The following is a 19,629-nucleotide window of genomic DNA, read 5'->3' as shown; positions in this document are numbered from 1 at the left end:
CCTGAATGTAATTTAGTAGTCCGGCCAGATCAAACATCATTTCCTGTTGTGGACGTTGCAACTCCATTCTGATTGGATTCTTCTCTGCCTCATCCAGAGCTGGGATTTCTTCTTTCTTGTCGATGCATGTTATTTGTGTTTGCATGGGAGGAAGGCTACTCCTGTGCCCCAGCCTTCCCCCTCAGCTATGCCTGTGTTAAATTGAGTCAGCGCCACGTGCATGTGTTTTAAACAGGACAATATGTGCACCCCGGGTTGAGGCAAGGGGAGCGGCGGCTGGAATTGAAACAAGCTGAATTAATCTCCAGGAAACAGCGCTGACAGGAGCCTGATTATGGGGTGTCCCTTCAACCAGCCCGGCCTGCTCGTGCCCTCCCCTCCCAAAGCAGACCAAAGGTTAATGCAGTCCTCTTGTTTGTTCCCCTCCCTACCCCTGCTTCCTCCCATGCACATAACACAAACGCACCTCGAGTGCTGTCAGACAGAGAGCTCCTGGATCCGGGCATGTCATCTTCTTGTTGGGAACGGGCGCACAAATACACCCACATCGTTATGGAGGAGGACATTATGTTACGTTATGTTATGTTCACCCTGACAGAAGTCCACAACTACCCAGCTACCTCAGCCAGGACATAGAGGGTGATTGTGACACAGTAACACAGACTTACCAGATCTTAACTTCTATGTTGATCAGATTTTCTAATGAACAGTCCAGTTTTTTACTAAATTGGAACCCATCAAGTTCATCCGATGACGTCTGCGTCTGCCATCAGTCTTACTGTACAGTGTTTGAATATGAAGAGAACAGCTGTGATGCCAGAGTATAACTAGCACAACAGTGTCAACATAACATTTCTCCCAGGGAATTAAAAAAAAAAAAAAAAAAAAAGAGTCATCACTGTGCACTTAGACTTGCGGCACTACAGCCTGGACGTTTGAATCAGACCTAATTCATAACAGCCATTTATGATAATAAATACACGTCCAACAATCTCAACCCCCCCACCACCACCACCATTCACCCACCCACCCTCTCTGATTTACAAATAGCTGATAGAGCAAGCAGCTGACAGAAATAAATGAGCTAATCTGATGGCTGTGTAGGACTTCCACCAGATATTAATTCATCAGGAGGCCACAGAGTGCAGACAGATACAAATTCCTGCGTTAATTATGTATGGGAGCTGTGCTGGAAACAGGAGACACCTCTACTACCAGGACTATTTCTCAGAGCAACTTTATGAACCCCTTTGATTCCATCGTTAGTTTGTTTTCCTTTCGATATAATACATGTCCCTTCTGTTTTCCCCAAACACTCAGGACAAAATAGATTTTTTCTCCTTTATAGCAATGCTTTCACATGAGACATTTGATAATGAACAAGTGGAAAAATAACCTTTGCCACATTAAATTATATTGTTTTCGATTTGCAATTTTTATGAGGCCTTCCTGGAGCCTGTTTGATGTATTTTGTTCCCACTCGGAGCCTCGAATGGCCCTTGCCGCCTGGCAGGCTTATCAAAACCGTTGGAGGCTTTATTGAATGAGTGACCAGTGGGTATCTAAACAGAATGTAGGGCTATTGATTTTGGAGAAGTGGTCTAATTGTTTCTAGTAGACAAGGGCTTGTCCCGATTATTTGATTGATTAGCTTGATACTGGTCTGCTGCCTCCTCATCCTCCTCCCCTGGCCAGTTAATAGCACTGTAATCCCAATACACTGCTGTATTTCTAATCCATCATCATTATCATGGCTGTACTCAGCACGAGATTAGTCCTTTTTTTTTTTTTGCATTCCTCTATATTAGCTTTGTCTTCTATATGCTAAAGGGAAAAAAAAATAAGAAAAAGTCAACTGATAAAATCCATTTTATCTCCTGTGAGGTGCAGGGGAAGGACAGTGAATCAGATATAGGCAGATTGATACACGAGAGAAAAATGGATGGGTGGTGATAGATCAGTGATGTGAAGTAACTAACTGCATATGATCTGCACTTAAGTACAATTTTAACCACAGTTCAAATATTTTTACCTCCTCTACATTTATCTGACAGATAAAATTACTAGATTTGACATCAACAAGACAAAAACCAGTGTTGGTTCCCAGTGGTTTTGGCTTGTTGCTTCTAAAAAAGCAGTGTCTAGTTGGGACTTTTTTCAGACATCTATGAGCTCTTAGCAGTTCCACCACAGGTAGTATCCAATGTTTTACAAAAAAGCAAAGATTAGAGATCAAGAAACTCGATACAAATTTAACAGAACATTTTTTTTCCATTTGTGGATGTTGGCTACTTGTCGAGTAAAAAAGATTTGTTAGGTTGTATACAGATATACAGGGAAATGCTGGGACGTAGCAGGGTCCTGTTTCTGGGCTGAAACATCGTGCACAGACTCGCACACTCACCAATACCCAATCCAGCATTTTAGGGAGCAGGGGGCACTTCTAATATCAGTATCAATCAACAGCTCTGTTTGAGTTTTGTAATCGTAAAATGTCAGCATGTTAATATGCCATAGTAAGGTGGTGAACAGGATAAACGTTATGAGTATATCTGCTGAATACAAGTTAGCATGCTGAAATTAGCAATGAGCTGAATACCTTTGCACAGCCTCTCAAACCTGCTAGCTGCTCAATAATCATCACAACACATCAGATTTATCTACGCGACCCACAGGAGGAGACCCAACCCTGAGTTTGGGAACCAGTGGACTGAACTAAATAAGTAAAATTACTGCAAATCAACCATCTACAGTAAAATGCTGCTTTCACTTAGATGACAATCTAACAATGTAATATATAATAATATTCTGCTACTTTTATTTTTGACACATTGAAAATATAGTAGAGGATCTGAGTACTTCTTCCATCGGTGTAAGTATAGCACAGAGAAAGGGTTGTTGGGGATGTGTCACAGTGGTTCTCCAGTTCAAGCCTCAGACTACATTTGGCTTCAGGCAGTGCAGCCACGGACGGCAGGGTGACATGTGGCGTATGTCTGGGCGAGACCCTGGTAAAAGTCCTGTAGTCACAAAATGAGCAGCGAGAGCCTGAAGCCTGAGAAAAAAAAAAGAAGAAAGAAGGGGACAGAGGAGAGCACGGGCAATATAAGTGTGAAGTGATGGAGCGAGAAGCCGTGACTGGCGGAGTCCACACGGTCTCCGTCCTTGCCTGTGGTAGTGCCCGGGCTGGGGTCTTCACTCATTTGTCTAAGAACACAGAAAGAAGGGGATGGGGAGAGTGTGAAGAATGGTCATACCAGAGGGGTTTGTCACATTGTGTGGAGGTGACACCTCAGAAGACCTACTGGTCCCCCACAGTGGACAGCCAGTGTCTCCCCTAGTCCTCCCCTTAAGGGAGAAGGGTCTCTATGGCTTCTCACAGTCACACCAGAGTCTCTGCATGTCTTAACAGCAGAGCTCTACTCCACTGTACTCAGTTTGACTCTACTGGACTCTCCACTGACTGGACTGGCATTTTTAAAGACTGTCTTTGTTCGGTTCCTGCAGCCTGAAGTGGACTTTCTTTTTCTGTTTTTGTGGTGAAATCTTTCCACACCACACAACAGTTCCCATTCCCCAACTATGAGTCAGTCGAACAAAGGAGGCGTCAGTGTTGCTCACTCTGCCTCTGGAATTAAAGAATGAAAAACTCTCTTTTCACTGAATATTTCCAGTCCAATCTTTTAGCCGTCACTTCCAAAGCAACATCCTTTCTTTGTTCACTGTGATGATTTGCATTAAAATTCTGCAAGATGTGTTTTATTGTCAGAGTTTTACACTGTACTGACATTCCAGAGAAGTGTTAGTTGAGCCTTTTCACCCATCAAAATAATCAATTGGACTGTTGAATCCATTGTGCCAGGTCCTCTGAGGTTAATACAGCTCAGGAGACATTGTTTATCATACCTAACTTGCATTTTGAACAACTATAAATGGGTATTGTCTTCATCTGTGTGCTTTTATTGCCCATGTGAGGCCTTCTGCTCCACAGCTACTCCAGTGTCATGAATGTTTAAAAAATGCCCTTTGATAACGAGTTTGTCATTGTTTTATTCAGAAATATCAACCAGCCCATTATAGTGGCAGGTATTTTTTCAATCAATACACAATAGCGTATTAATATTTAATTCTTTATATGTCACTATGATATAAAAAAGTGGATTGTTGGGAAACAGCAGCTGGTTGGAGCTCGTTTATTCTCCTGCTGTAGTGGTGAAATGGAGAGAACAGACAACTCACTTCAGGGATGTGCGTGTGCACACACACACACACACGCTGCATATATCTGCAGGATGTGTGTGTCTTCATACCGTAGGTGCCCACATGTTTATGTTTGCCAACACGCCTTTCCCCGCTGTCTTTGTCTAAGACAGCAGAGGAGATGTCTCGGTACCCTGGAGTGTTTTTGTCCCCTAGTCATAAAACCTAACTTCAAGGACACTGTCAGCGTGCAGAAACAACAATGTCAAGATTAGTGACAATGGACTGGTGACCATCTGTCTAACTATGTAATACACGATGGAAAAAATTACTTTTGTTTCAAATGCAGCAATACCAGCAATACAAAGAAATTTCATTGTCACTGTGTGTGTTCATAGATGCATCTCTTTCTTAAAACTCATCCAGTATTGGCTCTTCTTATCTCACCATGACAATCTTGACAAACTCCACCTCCCACCTACAGAGCTGGAGACCAGGGACACACTGCTGTTAGCAGATGATCCATGTTATTGTACTTTTGACTGAATTTAAACACATGCAGTCACACTTAATCAGATCTTCTGATTCTGTTGACTTTTCTTGTTTCCTTCAGTAGCTTTTTGAACAAACTTGTTTTGGGTCAATTGCTCACCCACCACAACAGCTCACACAGTAGGCTACCACACCAGGTCAAACACAACTACTGATGTTTGTGTGGGAAGCCGGTGAGGGATTCTATCCTTCTATAGTGCAGAAAGGAGTGGGATGAGGTGAAAAATGACACTAAATGCTCAACACGCTCATACTGGTCTGGTGTATACATTTACATAATAGTGTTTATTGTCATTGTACATGGTACAACAAAATTGAGGACAAAATAGTAAATTTTTAAAAGACATACCATGCAGGATTTGTCGGTCGCTGTTTGTAATGAATTCTTGAGAAAGATAGTTGGCTGTTGAGTGTCATTCTCAAATAGCCACCAAAACAAATGTTGGTATTTGACGAGCTGGGAATGAGACTAATCAATCAACTATGTTTCTCCAGAACAGTTGATGGCCAGAAGTGTCCCGAATGCAGCAAAATAATGAGAAAACAAAAATAATAATAATGATAATAAAAGGCAGAGGCCAGGATCTCTGGATATGTAGACACCAGCACACACTTCTAGTGGATTGAGAGAAATTATTTTACATACAGTGACCGTGTTCATGGTAATAAAGGAACTCAGTGCAACAGTGTGGCTCATTGTTTTTTAATAGTTTTTGCAGAACAGTTGAGCTCTGTGACACAGAGAAGTAAGATTTATCAGGCTTTCAGTCCACAAGTGCTTGTTAGTGGCATCAGTTAACTGCTGACAATAAGCAAAATACACGAATTCGGCAGCCTTATTCTTTCAGCAGAGAATTCAGAAAGTTGATAAATGGCAGAGCAGCTGCTGCAACAGCCTCGGAAAAGTTTGCAGAAGAGCCGACAGTGTGACAGCGGACAAGTGTTTGTTCTAACACAGACAAAACAAGATTTGGAAGATTTGGTTTTCAGTGCGCACGTGGATGATGAGACGCTTGTAGGTGTTGGACAGCAAGTGAATAAGCCACCTGTGTGTGTTTGAGAAGTGAACAGATCCACTCAAGTAGTAACAGAGCCTGTCCTCCTGACAATACACACATATCATCAGGACAGTGCATGCCATGTTACACTTCAAATGAACTGTACAATGACCTGCAAATGACAAGCACAGAGAGTTGCAGCCCCCTGCGACTTTGGTGTGAATGAGTTTTAACCCTTTGTTAGCGAGAAAGAGGGGAAGGAAGCATAATCTATGATCCCAATGTTTCTGGAATGTTTAAAAAGGTCAATATGCTGATATTTTTGACAGCGCTTGACCTTTTGTGAAAAAAGTAACAAAACCATTGGAATTGAAATAACTTCTTTGTTTAGTTCTGGCACATAATGTATCACAGTCAAAGCATGCTGTCTCCCTGCAGCATCTGCCCATGAGTGACTTGACTGTTAATCCGTCGTATTGATCTAATATCAAAAGGTGCTATTTAAATGCAGCATAACTCCCCGGGAGCCATGATCTGTCAGTAGACTCTGTTTGGAGTCTGGCTGAATAACTAATGTCTGTTTTGTCTGTCGCCGTGTCCAGGTGGCCCAACATCTGGCTCCCACCTACAGACGCAGGGCCCTATGAAGTGGTCAAGAGGGCTCATTGCAGCGAGGAAAGGTAAGTCAGCTAATTCATACTGCAGCTTTTTGACGCAGAATAAAATAAGAGACATGAGAAGGGTACAAAGTTATATTCATAAAAATCAGTCCAAAGGTAGAGAGTTCTCTTTTCAAAAGTCACAACCTCAAAAGCACATTTTCCCTTAGTATTGAAGCTGTAGCGAGCAATAACCAACAAGCCCTCATCAGAAGACCTCTGGGTATGTAGGACCGCAAACAATCTCGTAGATCTTCTAAGACAGAAGGGTGCCTGACCATGCAGAGCTGCGCAAATGATTAAAAAACATCTTCAGTTACATTCTGACTTTGTAAAGAAATCAAGATCAGTATCCAGAGAGATCTTTTTTTTTTTTTAGTAGACCCGGTGAAAAGCTTTGCAGCAGAATTTGGGATCACCTGAGAATGATCCAGGGACATCTCGCTAAGGCGGGTGAAAAGATGGCCTGCTGCTGACATCTTTAGCTATAACGTTCTCGTGTTATAGCTAAACAGTACACTGAAATACCGTTTCTGAGAACATCTGAAGTGAGAAAAAGAAGATTTTATGATCGATTTTTGATCAGCGCTGCCTGCATATATAATTTGACCTGTCTTGTATGGTGGTAGTGTACGTTTGGATGCCGCACACACACACACACACGTTTGTTTTTGTCAGCAATGTGACCAAACACCAGATGACTCTTTTTTTTTCTTTTTTTTTCTTCAGAAAATCATCAGAAAAAATTGTTGCTTTACCAGATGCTTCATCTGCACCTTCCTGTCCTCTAATTCAAAAGTGAATGAGGCAAGCTGGTGTGTGGGCTGGGAGCTGGTCTGGTTCTCATCCTGACTCTTTGATCCAGGTGGGTCGAACCATTCAGACAGTTAAATGAAAAAAAAAAAAAACAAAGAAAAAAAGGTCATACAACCTTAATGAGCCACATCACACACCCCTCAATTGATTTAATGATAATGACATTTAAAGCTAAATACATGTGAGGGTGAAAGAAAATCAGAACTAGCATTATCACCACTTTTTCCCTTCTAATGTCATATATCTGAAACAATTTGGCTTGTAAGTAACAGTGGAAACACAAGACATAACTATGCACCAAAGGTCTCACCAGTTCCTAACAATTCAGGTTATGGGAAGCTCCAGGTTTCGGGTCGTTAAGTCCCTGCTGTGGAAACCTGGCTTTTGTTGTAAAAGAGTATGTACAGTATGCAGAGCCATTGTGGCAGACGCTGCTGGGCTTCCTGAGCACGCAGGCAGCAGAGAAGGCTCTTCCTTGAATTGTAAAGCTCATGGCAAAGCATGTGAGAGGCTGTGCAGACGACTCAGGTTTCCAAACTGAGATACTCAGTAGTGAACACAGGTTGTCTAAAAACTTCTCAAAGGAAAAAAAAAAGTCTGTTCTGTTTGCCTTCTGTTTATCTCAGTACGCTTTATAAAAACCAGTGATTTAGTGTAGGAATGCGTTCACAATGTGCACTGTTACTGTGTTAAATTAAGCCTGACACCAGCCTCTGCATTACTGTCTATTTAGGATGGATGTTTTTGACAGCACCATTCACACTGGCAGTAATCCCAGCACACCTCTCCCCAAACAGCTTCTTCAATTCCAGCGCTGCTATTCCCGCACATGCATTAGATTGACCTCACATTAACCCAGATACATTTGATCTTTAAGAGCCATAAATTGGCTTTTGTCATTACCATAGGTTAATTACTGAGATTTGCTCTGTACCGTAGCCACACTGAGACTGCAATAATAAGCGCCACACAAAAGCCATTCACACTGCCTGCGTGAGCACTAAATAGGCATTGTTTTGATCGTTCTATTCCTGTCGGGAGTTTTGTTTGTATTGGTCTATAATTAGAACTCTACCTAGTACTACTTTTGATAGAGTTTGATTCTGTTGAGCTTAGCTGAAACCTTGCCCTTCCTGTCATTCTCTCCTTAATAAGTCATCTGACGTGCAGCCCTGATGTGGATCTGATTGCTGTCCATGCATTCCTCACAGCACCTTTATGAGAAGGAAACCACTTTTTGTTTGAGAAATTTAACGTATTCATCTCAAATTATATTCTGAGGGTTTGATTTCACTGATTTTTCCGTATTAATTAGCTTCCATTTTATTAAAAAAGAAAAACAAGTTCAGGTAAATTCTAAGATTATCAGACTTTACATAATGAGCCCTATGATTAAGGTCTGAGTTCCCACAGCACCCACCAGTGCTATAAATGCACTTGCAGTACTAAAGTACTAAAGCCATCTTATTCTCAGATAAATGCATGTCAGATTGAAGGTGCAGAGAGGCTTTTCTCAGCAGCCAAGTGAAGCATGTCTTTCTTTTTTAGACAAATAAAATATAATAAAAAATAAAATATTTGAGTAAACTCCAGTTCTGGGTTCTCAAATGTAAGAATTTGTTGCTCTACCTTGTGTTACATTAGAGTAAACCGACTTGTCCAATGACGCTTGCAAGTTGTAAACATGGGAATCGTTCTCATCTCTGCTAACGATCACATAATGTGTCAGGGTCTGTCAGGTCTGATGTTCCTCGTTTCCCTACTGACAAGTGCATGAAAAGGGTCTATACATTATTTTTAAAGAAGATTTGATTTACCATAGATGGTCAAAAAATATTAGAGGTAAACATCAGTGGTGTGTGTGTGTGTATGTGTGTGTGTGAACTTGCTTGTATCTGATTATTGCCCGTGGGCGTTGTTTCTCTGGTGTGCCTTTATGAGAAGTGGAGAGGTTTTAGATTTCTTTCCTTTCATAGGAGCCTTGTGCTGATGATCCTCTTTTAGCTCAGTAACCATGACACTCAGACCCTCCCAGCCTGATCTACAGGATCAGTAACAACACTCCAGATGTTAACGAGAACAGAACATCCACGTTTGTTTTCCCTACATTATGTATTTTGTCTCCCCAGTGAACTGTGTGATTACGGCCAATCCTGGAAAAGTTACGGTAGTCACACGGCACGTATTCAAAAAGTATAAAGAAAAAAGACAAGTGCAATGGTGGAATAAAGTCATCTAAAGGGGATTATAAACCACCTTTGATGCCGACAAAAAATTTTTCACAGAAGTTACACTGCACGTCTGGTAAAAGTCCCTGAAATGTTTGATCCTTTCACTGTGAGTGTGCTTAAACAACTTTTAGTGGGAACATTCAGTCAGCCACTGGTGTATAACAAATACGACTATATTTTGGTCCTATTGTTAGTTCAAGCCCGTTCACCTCAGAGTGATAGAAAGAGTATGGATTACCTGTAAACAGAGGTTCAGTCAGTGACAGGTCTCTCTAAGTGAACCCTGCTGCACTACTAATTGAGCTGTGGGTTTGCTGTAGGGGCTTGTGTGGGTGTTTCTGTCAACACAATTTCTAAATTAAACACATTTCAGCAAATACTGAAGAGACATATTCATAAGAATTTTTCATCATTTCTGATATGAAATGTCTATATTATTCTGCATTTAACCTGCTCAGAAATGCTTTTGGACTCGTAGAGAATCAGCAGACAGCCTCTCATCCCAGTTTTACTTTTGCAGTTGTTCAGTATTCAACTTTAGAGATAGTTAGATCATTTGAGGTCTTCATTAAACATTGGTGAGACAGTGATCACAATCACATTGAACAAGAGTACTTAAAGTCACCCGTAGCAATCATAGCTCTGACAGCATCAGGTACTTCTGTACGTTATTCCAGGCAGAAAGAGCAGCATATTAAAAGCTTCTTCTTTTTTTTTTTTCTGAACTCCAGGGTCAGAATATTGTTAGAGCACAGGCCATATTTATTTTGGTTTTTACACACGTACGTATTCAGATAAGAAGGAACTCGCCTAAGGAGAGATTTATATATGAAAGCCAACCAATGCAAAATTCTGCAAACATATTAAAATGGGCACTTAGCAGCAGCATGCAGAACAGTTCTGTATGGGATTCCCACCGCCATTTATAAAGTGTAAAGCACAATGGTATCCATTACCCAACTTTTTCAAGCACTTGTCAAGTGCTTTCATAAAGAGCAGATCACCACAATCAATTTAAATTAAAAAATGTTTCCTTGCCAGGGGGGGAGAAACAGGATACATTCCTGAAAAAGAAATTTAAATTAAGCTTCAGCATGGAAAATAGGCATTTAGTGTGTGATGTGAATGGCAAGTTCTGTTCAAGAATAATACCAAAGTACTGTTGTGACCATTCCTGTTTCAACCCGATGAGCAGAGATCTTAGGAAGATTAAATATTAACTCGATGCCATTTGAGAATAGCATGAATTTGGATTTGTCTGCATTTAACACCAACTTTAGTTGAGTTAAATGGGACTGATCAGCTTTAAAGGCAGACGACAGGAATTCAAAGGTTTGTACTAGTGAAGGGGATGAGCAATAGACGACTGTATCATCTTGGTAAAAAGTCTTCAGACAATGATTAAATACACTTTTATGTGAAAACAGTTAGCAGCAGCTGTAAGCACCTGAAAGCTTTCTGCAGTGAAAATGGCACAGTTCTATATGAATATAATATGTAAAAGCTACTTGGTTAGGTTTAGGACAAGACATTTGGATTCACATGGGACTCAAACTCTGACATCCCAGGTGAAAGTGGTGTACATTACCTGCCTCTCAACTTGACCTCCACCACTCTTTGGACTTTCTTGCTTTTTTTTTTTTTTTTTTTTTTTTCTTGCAGTTGCTCTGTTTGTTTCATATCGACTCTGATGGAATTACATTGGAGCATGTTGAAAGAACCACCTGCCTCATTCAGATGCTAAATCATACCTCATGCGTCTATGCCAGGGGTCATGACAAAACGGTATCTTAAAAGGCGGGAAAAAATGCACATCTTTTAATCAGCAATAATGATACCCTGTGTAGTGTTGAAAAAGAAATATTCAACCTGTCTTGGCTCCTTACTTGGCCACATTCATATGAAAGTTTTGTTCGAAATAAGGGTTACTAATCCCAACTTGACTTGTGGTTTAGAGGCCATGTTTGTCTATTAACAATGAATGACATTACTATGAAAAGGTGTTAGGGATGCATGATACGTATTTTTTCAAGTTATAATTAACCCGTTTCAACAGCTGATAATTTCATATTTTAAAAAGAAGTTCATAACCTGTAATTTATGCACATCTGAGGGCAAGAAAAACGAATAATAATTTAATATTGCGTAGCTCTAATTAATTCATTGTGCAATACAGCATATAGATACTTGTTTTCACATTTGTTGGTGCAGGAAACAAACACACACAAAAAAGGGCTGATTCTTGCAACAGATGAAATGCCAGTTTTGTATTTATTGATTTCATGTATTTAACTTTATACAGACTAGGCTAAGCATGCACACTTCTTTACACCAGTGTCTTCGGAATCAAAAGAACAATAACAGTCAATTTATAAAACAGAAAACAGATTGTGTGTCCGTCTGGAGCATTGACAATCAAATATTGATTAATGTGTATTGATCTTTATAAATACGTACAAATACAAACAACGATGTGCGTAAGCACATGGTTCACGCCTTCAGGTAAAATAAAAAGACACTAGACCCATGTCGTGAGCTCTCATTGTGCTTGAGGGAAGGTGGTGACAGATCACATCAGAAATGACCAGGAGGGGGACGAATATGAGACATACTGTGAGCTTAACCCTGAATTAGCTGTCCACGCGCCGCATCAGTAGAGCCCATACACGAAGGATCAATTGAGAATTACGTTTGCAAGTCTTCTCCGAACATCACAATTTGCACATTGAACCAGGAAGGTTCAGAAGTTGTGTACTTTTTCAGAAAATTATGAAACGCACCTGGTTGTTGAACAATTTAATTTATGTTGTAAGAGATTTGAATTATGGAGTTCTGACAGTATCATTAGTATTTGTCACTGTTAATAATATGATAGGAGGAAATCTAATTACCATTTCAACAGATGAAGTGGAGCATACACTGTCCAAATATTTTAAACTAGCACAGCTGCACAACAGTGGAACCTTTGTTTATTTATTTATTTAGTCTGCAGGCTTATCTTAAATATGATCTTTTATGTTTTTTACTGAGGTGCCTGAAATGGAAACGTGGAACCATTCTTAAATGTTAATTAAAAAAACAAAATTTTTTACTAGTGCGGTTAAGAAATGAATCATGTTCCTACCTCACCTCCACACACGTGTTTCTGTCCTGCCGTCTCTCTTCAACACACACACAAACACACCGTCACCCCCCCCTCTACCCCCCTCTCCTCCCCTCTCCTGTCCTCCTCTGACACTGGCAGCCTTCTCCGGCTCGGTGACAATGATGAATGCAGAACATGAAACACATTAATGCAGCGGATTCTGGTCAATGTCAGGCCTTTCTTCACTGTGTCAAGTTAAACAAACAAGATCAAGCAAAAAGTGAATGGTAATTGACCCTCTGGAGATAAGACCCTTTGCTATTGAAGCAGGAGGTCACGGGACTCTCAAGCCAATCTCAGACCTGAGATGGACACACACTCAAAAATACTCTCCACTCCTTGTCCAAATGGTCACACTCTCATATAAAGCTATAGTCTTCTCATCTCTCTTACTGAGTTGAATTATTATGGGAAGGTGCCACGTGTTATATACTTTCTCTGTACAGTACTTCGTCGGCAATAGGCTGTCATTGTCATAAGTGGATTCCACTTGTATGAGATGTCTAAAGCCTTAGCAAAGACATGTTTAAAGTGTGGAGGCTTCTGACATTTTGATGACACATTCTGCTGAAATCGAAGTAATTAGGAGAGTTTTGATTTTGAGCTTCTGGTTTTAAATGAGGAACCTTGTATGCTTACTGTATGTCCTTCACCGTTACAGCATGCTGATGCTGTATAATTGGAAAGGGGTATGATAGAAGTCGTGGAAGTTTACCACGCTGTGAGAGTGATGAATTTAAAGGAAAGATACGTCAGAAACAGAAATTAGCTATTTATTTAGTAATGAAGTGAAACAAAATAGCAGGTCAGTCTGAAAATGAGTGTTTGTTGGCTGGTGTGATTTTAACTATGCTTAAAGTTAAAGTGTCCTTATGGTTCATTTAACGGGTTCACCTCAATTCACATATTCCTGTTCGACCCTGATGATAATTAGCCATTGGTTTTAACTGCCCTGTGGAAGTGAAAGAGGCTTCAGGGGCAAATGTGTCAAAACCTCAACCCATAGAACCAAAATTGTCTGTATGGCTGTAAACGAATAAAAACAAACAAACATATTTTTTATAATCTTGGCACTTTGCAATCGGACTTCAAGGTGTATTTTTTATTTTTTTTACTTACTGCCATCAGAAACGGTACATCCTCCTCTCCAAAAAGGATTCTGAATGCTTGATATTTATTAGATTAATTTAGCCGAAGCCAAATGAGACACAAATCAACATTAAATACATTTAAATATCCTACAGTAGGTGCATGTGATTGGTTCCAAGAAATGTTATTGTCTCGTGTTTTATTAAGCTGAAGGACATGTTGTATTTGATGCTGGCTTTTAATTTCTCTGTCTGTCCGTGCAGTTGGTGTTTTTATTACTATTAATTTATTACTTGGGTTTTGTCTGCTTGGCCACTTGCATTTATAGAGTAATAAGGGAATGTATTTAATACCGCCCACTTTCAGTTGCTGTGTGAATTGTGAGCATGAATCAAGGCGGCTGATTAAACCACACTGTCCTAGGCTTTTAAGTGTGCTTAATTTCGCACCATCTATAAATAAAGCAATTATTTTCTTATGCACACTGTCAAAAGGAAGGCTTCATATGTTTGGCTGTGCTGTGACGATTGTATATGAAGGCTGTTTCAAAGACTTATTGTGCGTCCCCGGTTCTCTTCTGGTTTATCCACTTCCAGTGTCGTCTACGGGTACGTTCATTAAGAAACGAACGCCGTTTTATTTTGTTTTTACAAAGCTCAAATTGTGAGGGAATTGTATTTTGAATGCACCAATGAAACTGTTTAAGCCAGAGAGTCCTAATGCATACTTTTGTTGCGCTTAATCTACAGATTGTTGTGGCGGGCCACGTGGGTATTATGCAATGCAAACTCCTCAAAAGAACACAAACAGGGAAATTCTCAAGACTGAGTATGTGGGAGGGCTTATCCGAGCGTCTGCTGCCTTTGTAGTTTTAACACTGGAGGATACTTCATGTTGAATGGATTTATGCTTTTATTTTCTAATCTTCGCTGTCTCTCTCTGGCAACTGAGTCTTGATCCTGACCAACGAGAAATGAAATAAGCTGCTGTGATCACTTCAGACTGCTTCTGGAATAGTGACCAGTGTTTATAATTATTATACTGTATATTCCTTTCAGTTTCCTCTCCTAAATCTCATTTTTATCTCTTTTAGCTTTCTCTTTAGTGGTTTTTTTTTTCAGTAAGACACAAGTAACACACAGTAACATTTAGCTTCAAGCACACCTTCATTGTGCACACATTCAGATGGCATTGTGTATAATCGTGCATGCCTACCTACCTAAATGCATTGTAATTAGAAAATAATGGGCTGGTGTTCACGGATGGGAGGTTTCTACTTAACATTTTCCCTCGAAGCAAATGGGCTAAAGTCAAAATCAACCTGGATAGAGGCCCGTCAGACCCCGATATAAAAGTTGATCTAGCCTGTTAAAAGAGGGGGACTGTGCACACAGAGGTGTAATGGCCAGACTGTCTCTATTAAGGCTAACAGCTCCCGTCTCCTTCAAGGTGGTCATTTAGTAGTGCTGCTCATTCAGCCTAATCAATGGTTGAAGCCGCAGCGAACCATTAAATAAAAAAAGAGGCTAGAGATGAGGTGCTTCTGATTGGGGTTAATTGGATGTAATTGGAATTTATACTGTACAGTGGACGACTCATTAAGAACACATTTAAAAATAATGTCATTTGAGCTCAGGTCATTTAACCATTTTTACATTGAAAAAGTGTAAAGCGGGACTTGGAAAAAAAAAATGCTGGCATAGCCGGTTTGATTCTTTCAGTGTAACTGCATACCGACTGTACGTACCACTAAATACAGAATGTCACTTATTGATTAGTCAGTTATTGCTCCTCGCTTGGTTCAGTATCGGACTGAAAATCAATTAGATTTATTTAAGATAACATGTGCTAAACTATGGTAATACTGTCCTTTAAGCTCCCCAAGTATATGAACGTAGTAAATGGTTCATAACGCATTATAATGTAGTTTTAAGTAGATGTGAGTGTTTATTCGTGCATTTGTTGACAACCGTTATTCCTCCTGTAGGCACTAATCAGTGGTGTATTAACAAATATAAAATGGCAGTATAGCAAATCAGTTGTAATTTGATTATGACAAATATTTTACATTAATAAAGGCTCTTATCAACTTAGAACTACATTATAGTGTGTCTATCAAAGTATATAGTATACACTGCTTATAAATGCTAAATAGATGGACTTAAAGTGTTGACAAACAACGTTTAATTTGAAATTTTCCTTTAATATCTCTGAATGTATTTTTTATTCTTCCTAGAGTTTTGACCAGCAAGCATCCTGTGTTGGACTGCAACTTGAAGCCCTGTGCCATGAGACAAGCTCAGACGGACGGATTTCAGCACTAATCCGTTTGATGTAAGTGAATTTAGGTTCTAATTCATGGGCTTGTGTGCTGTATAACAAGCCAGAATCAGCAACACACGGTCCATAAATTCAAAAGGAGAGCGAGAGGGAGAGAGACAGAGTGTGGGATGAGAGAAGGGGGTAGAAGAATATGGTGTTTAACTGGAAGGCAGTATGTTTTATCAGTCACTGGCACCATTTAGCTGACAAAAATGAGCAGGCCCAGCTCTGGGAATAGGGCCTAGGCACCGGGTGTTCACCAAATCCTCACAAGAAGAATATCAGCACTTCTCACATGCTGCTGCGTGATATCCACTGCTGTAGCTGAAAACTATCTCCATTGTCCAGTTTGATTGCCTGAATCAAACTGATTTACTGCAAATCCATCTGAGCTTTGATAAATCTATTACAGTTTCATTTCGCTGATTTCATTAACGTGAATAAAACCAGCCATGCTTTCTGCATAACTGCCTTTTAATGGCTTGGCCCTGTCACCTGCCTCAGTATTAATCCCTCTGACTTATTGCTCCGCAGAGGGAATGAGTAATGGGTATTTGAATGTGATCAGCACAGTACAATGCAATTAAGGAACCAGTACTGTTCTGTGCCTTTAATCCTGAACTAATTTGAATTGCAGTTTGATAGCACTGTGAATCCTGCATAATTATGTAGGGTGCATATTAAACTCTGTGACAAACCGAAGAGGCCTTTAACTAGCCCTGCCATGAGGAGAGCAGCCAGGAGAGCCACAGTAAGGTATCCAGGCACAGCACACTGGAAGTCTCAATTACCACCGTCTTGGCTGACAGGTGGAAGCTGGGGGTGGGGGGGGTGGGGGTGAAAAAGCCTTCATTTGAAAATGGTTGACACTGATGTCTCTCCATTTTTTCATCCCCAATCTCAACAATTATGTACAAGTGTCATTTTACCCTCAAAGAACAGATACACCAAATGTGAATGAGAGAAGGTTCGGGTTCGGTCAGTGTGGATAATCCCGGGGGGGTAAAATTCATTCAGTGGTTTATTTTTGCAGCATGCCTGCTGAGGTAAATAGAGTATGGTAGAAGCATCAGTGGTGCTTAACTCTGTGCCTCACATGTACACATGTGTTACCGTCACATTCAAATCACGGAGGCAAGCATCCACTTTGGGTGGAAAAATAATTACCCAGAAGGTTGTTCAGCAACACTTGCAGCTGTTCTCTAGGCGTTTCCAGAATTCTCAAAGACTCAAAAATTCTTACATTCACAGCACACTAAAAGAAGTTGTGTTCTTAAAAAATTCTTTAAAATCTTAAAAATTTTGTTTACAAAGTTGCAACTCTTTGTCATAACCCAGGTAAAGAATGTGGGCAGAAATAACGTTTCTCATTTCTCAAAATTAAAATGTTATTCTCAGTTATATTCTTATGTAATTATGTTTCTTCTAAATATCTTACATTTTCACACAAAATAAGACATTTATATTGCTTGTCCAGCCACCTGGATTAGAAAACACAGTCAGAAGGTGGGAAACAGATTAAAAGTTGGATTTTTGCATGCATCAGACAGATTGGTTTTATTATCCAGAGGGTCAGAAAAGTCTTTAAAGATTCTGGAAATACCTTCAAAACAGCTGTAAGTGTTTTGGGTTTTTCAAAACTGATCAGGTTAATTGCTTTTTCAGATGCTTAGCTTCCTCATTTGAATGTAATGGTAATATATGAGAGGCACAAAACAGGGCTGCATGATTGTCATGTCTTATAGCTAGCACAAAATGTTACCAATTCTCTGTGTGACAAAGGAGGGGGGAAAGTAATTCAGTTTTAAATCTGAAATAAATTCTTCCATCAGGAGTTCCCTGTGCCATGTACCACAAGTGGTCTGACTTGGGCATATTTCACACTGCTTTAAAATATTCTTAACAGTGAGCCATAATGCTTCACACAAGATTGAGTCACAGAGCGAAGAAAAGAGGGATGAAGTGAGGAGCGAGGAAGAGATGCAGAGACAGAGGGGAGAAGAGGAAGAAGACACAGAGGGGGCTGCTGGCTAAATTAAGCCATTGTGACTCAAAATCCTCCTTTAATAAGGTTCATGCTGTCTACAACTTCATCATTTTCTCCTGAATGATAATTACTTTATTCAATCATGTTCAAGGTTTTAGTGAAAGCTAGCATTGATTGATTAACTTCAATTACCATGCTTGCATTTGCATAGATAAAAACTGCTTTTCAATTTGTGAGTGGCACGCGGGTGGAAACCCTGCCTTGATATTTGCATTTCAATGTGAACGGTGAAGGATAAAGGTGGGAGCGGGGTCTGTTCACTGCTAAGCCCTTTCTGGTCGGCTGCGCCAGCATCTATTTTTCCATAAACACCCTTTGTTATGATGTTGGTTTGCTCCCTCCACGCAGAGAGAGCCAGCAGTGAGCTCTGTTTGCAGGCTGGCTTGACGGCTCTGTTGGGGGATTAGGCTACGTTGCACTACAACTCAGTGGAGAGCTTAGGTGAGCTCGGGCTGTGGCACTGCGCCGCTCTCACACGCAACGAGCACATGAATAGACGACTGTTGGGAAATTTCACACTCCAAGGAATTGCGTATGGCCATATTATATCTATAGGCTGACGAAGCTAATGAAGATGCATATGTGTGCAGAGCAAGAGGCAATGGAGATAATTACAATTATCACATGTCTATATCAATCACCATTAAGTAGACTGAAAAACATATATGAACCTGGACAATTCATCTTGACAGACGTCTCCCGCATTCAGCCGTCACTTTATTTGAATTCTCCTCAACTTTCACCCAGAGCTATACATCTTACCTCTACAAAAGTACATGTTCATTTTCAAATCACAAGACTTCCTCTGTCTTGACAAGCTGGATTTTTTTTCCCGCTTCTTGCCAACTTTAAGTGATAATTGAAAAACCAACAGATACTTGTAATTGCGTTATAGTAATTGGAAGCCATGAGCACCTAAGTGTGAAAAAATAATTTTTTTTTTCTTTGAAGTTCTTATCCACTTGATCATGGTGAGTTAAAATAAAAAATAATGAGAGGAGGTGGTTTTGTAATGTATAGAATTTCCATTTTTGCTCCAGGCCACGCAGGTACTGTACAAATATACAGTGAGCAAAATCACAGCTGTGCCACTTATGCGTGAGTATTGGGATTACTGTCACCTTTGTCTGCATATTTTTCTTTGATTAATGTCACCCAAATGGCTGTGTCTTCCAAATGAGAACCCAGTTCATTTGCATGATTTTTTGTACATGGTGCAAATTTGGGGATAAATTAGTCAGTCTCCCATCTTTGTTGGCATGGCACTGAGTGATTTTTTTTTTTTTTTTTTTTAACTGAAGGAGTCTCAGAGCAATACTCCCAGAGAATTACACCTGTGAGATATGCTAATCATTAACACAGCCATAATGACCTTATTTACCTTCATATAAAAGACAGAAATTAGCATTAGGTGCCCTAAATGAACAGGGAGTTAATAATCAAGGCACTCACTTTTTACCCCCTATTTGTTAGCTGGAGAGGCAAAATGGCAGCCTCAATATGTTTAGTTGCAGGCAACCATCAGTCGATGTCTTTAAAACATATTATGGCGCCATCTCCTATTGCTGCC

The 19,629-nt window shown here is 40.1% G+C and overlaps 1 long non-coding RNA gene across 1 annotated transcript in view; it reads left to right on the top strand.

Moving 5' to 3' along the window:
- LOC124067438 overlaps positions 1-19,401 on the top strand; it is a 107,073-nt gene extending 87,672 nt beyond the window's left edge. Inside the window, exons 6-8 of the long non-coding RNA XR_006844758.1 lie at positions 6,353-6,430; positions 15,927-16,024; positions 17,919-19,401. This is a non-coding gene — a long non-coding RNA (uncharacterized LOC124067438). The remainder of the gene's footprint in view (positions 1-6,352; positions 6,431-15,926; positions 16,025-17,918) is intronic.
- Positions 19,402-19,629: the final 228 nt, after the last annotated feature.

The sequence above is a fragment of the Scatophagus argus genome, chromosome 11, assembly GCF_020382885.2.
Source record: "Scatophagus argus isolate fScaArg1 chromosome 11, fScaArg1.pri, whole genome shotgun sequence".
NCBI classification, from domain to species: domain Eukaryota; kingdom Metazoa; phylum Chordata; class Actinopteri; family Scatophagidae; genus Scatophagus; species Scatophagus argus.
This window is presented reverse-complemented; position numbering and strand designations above follow the sequence as displayed.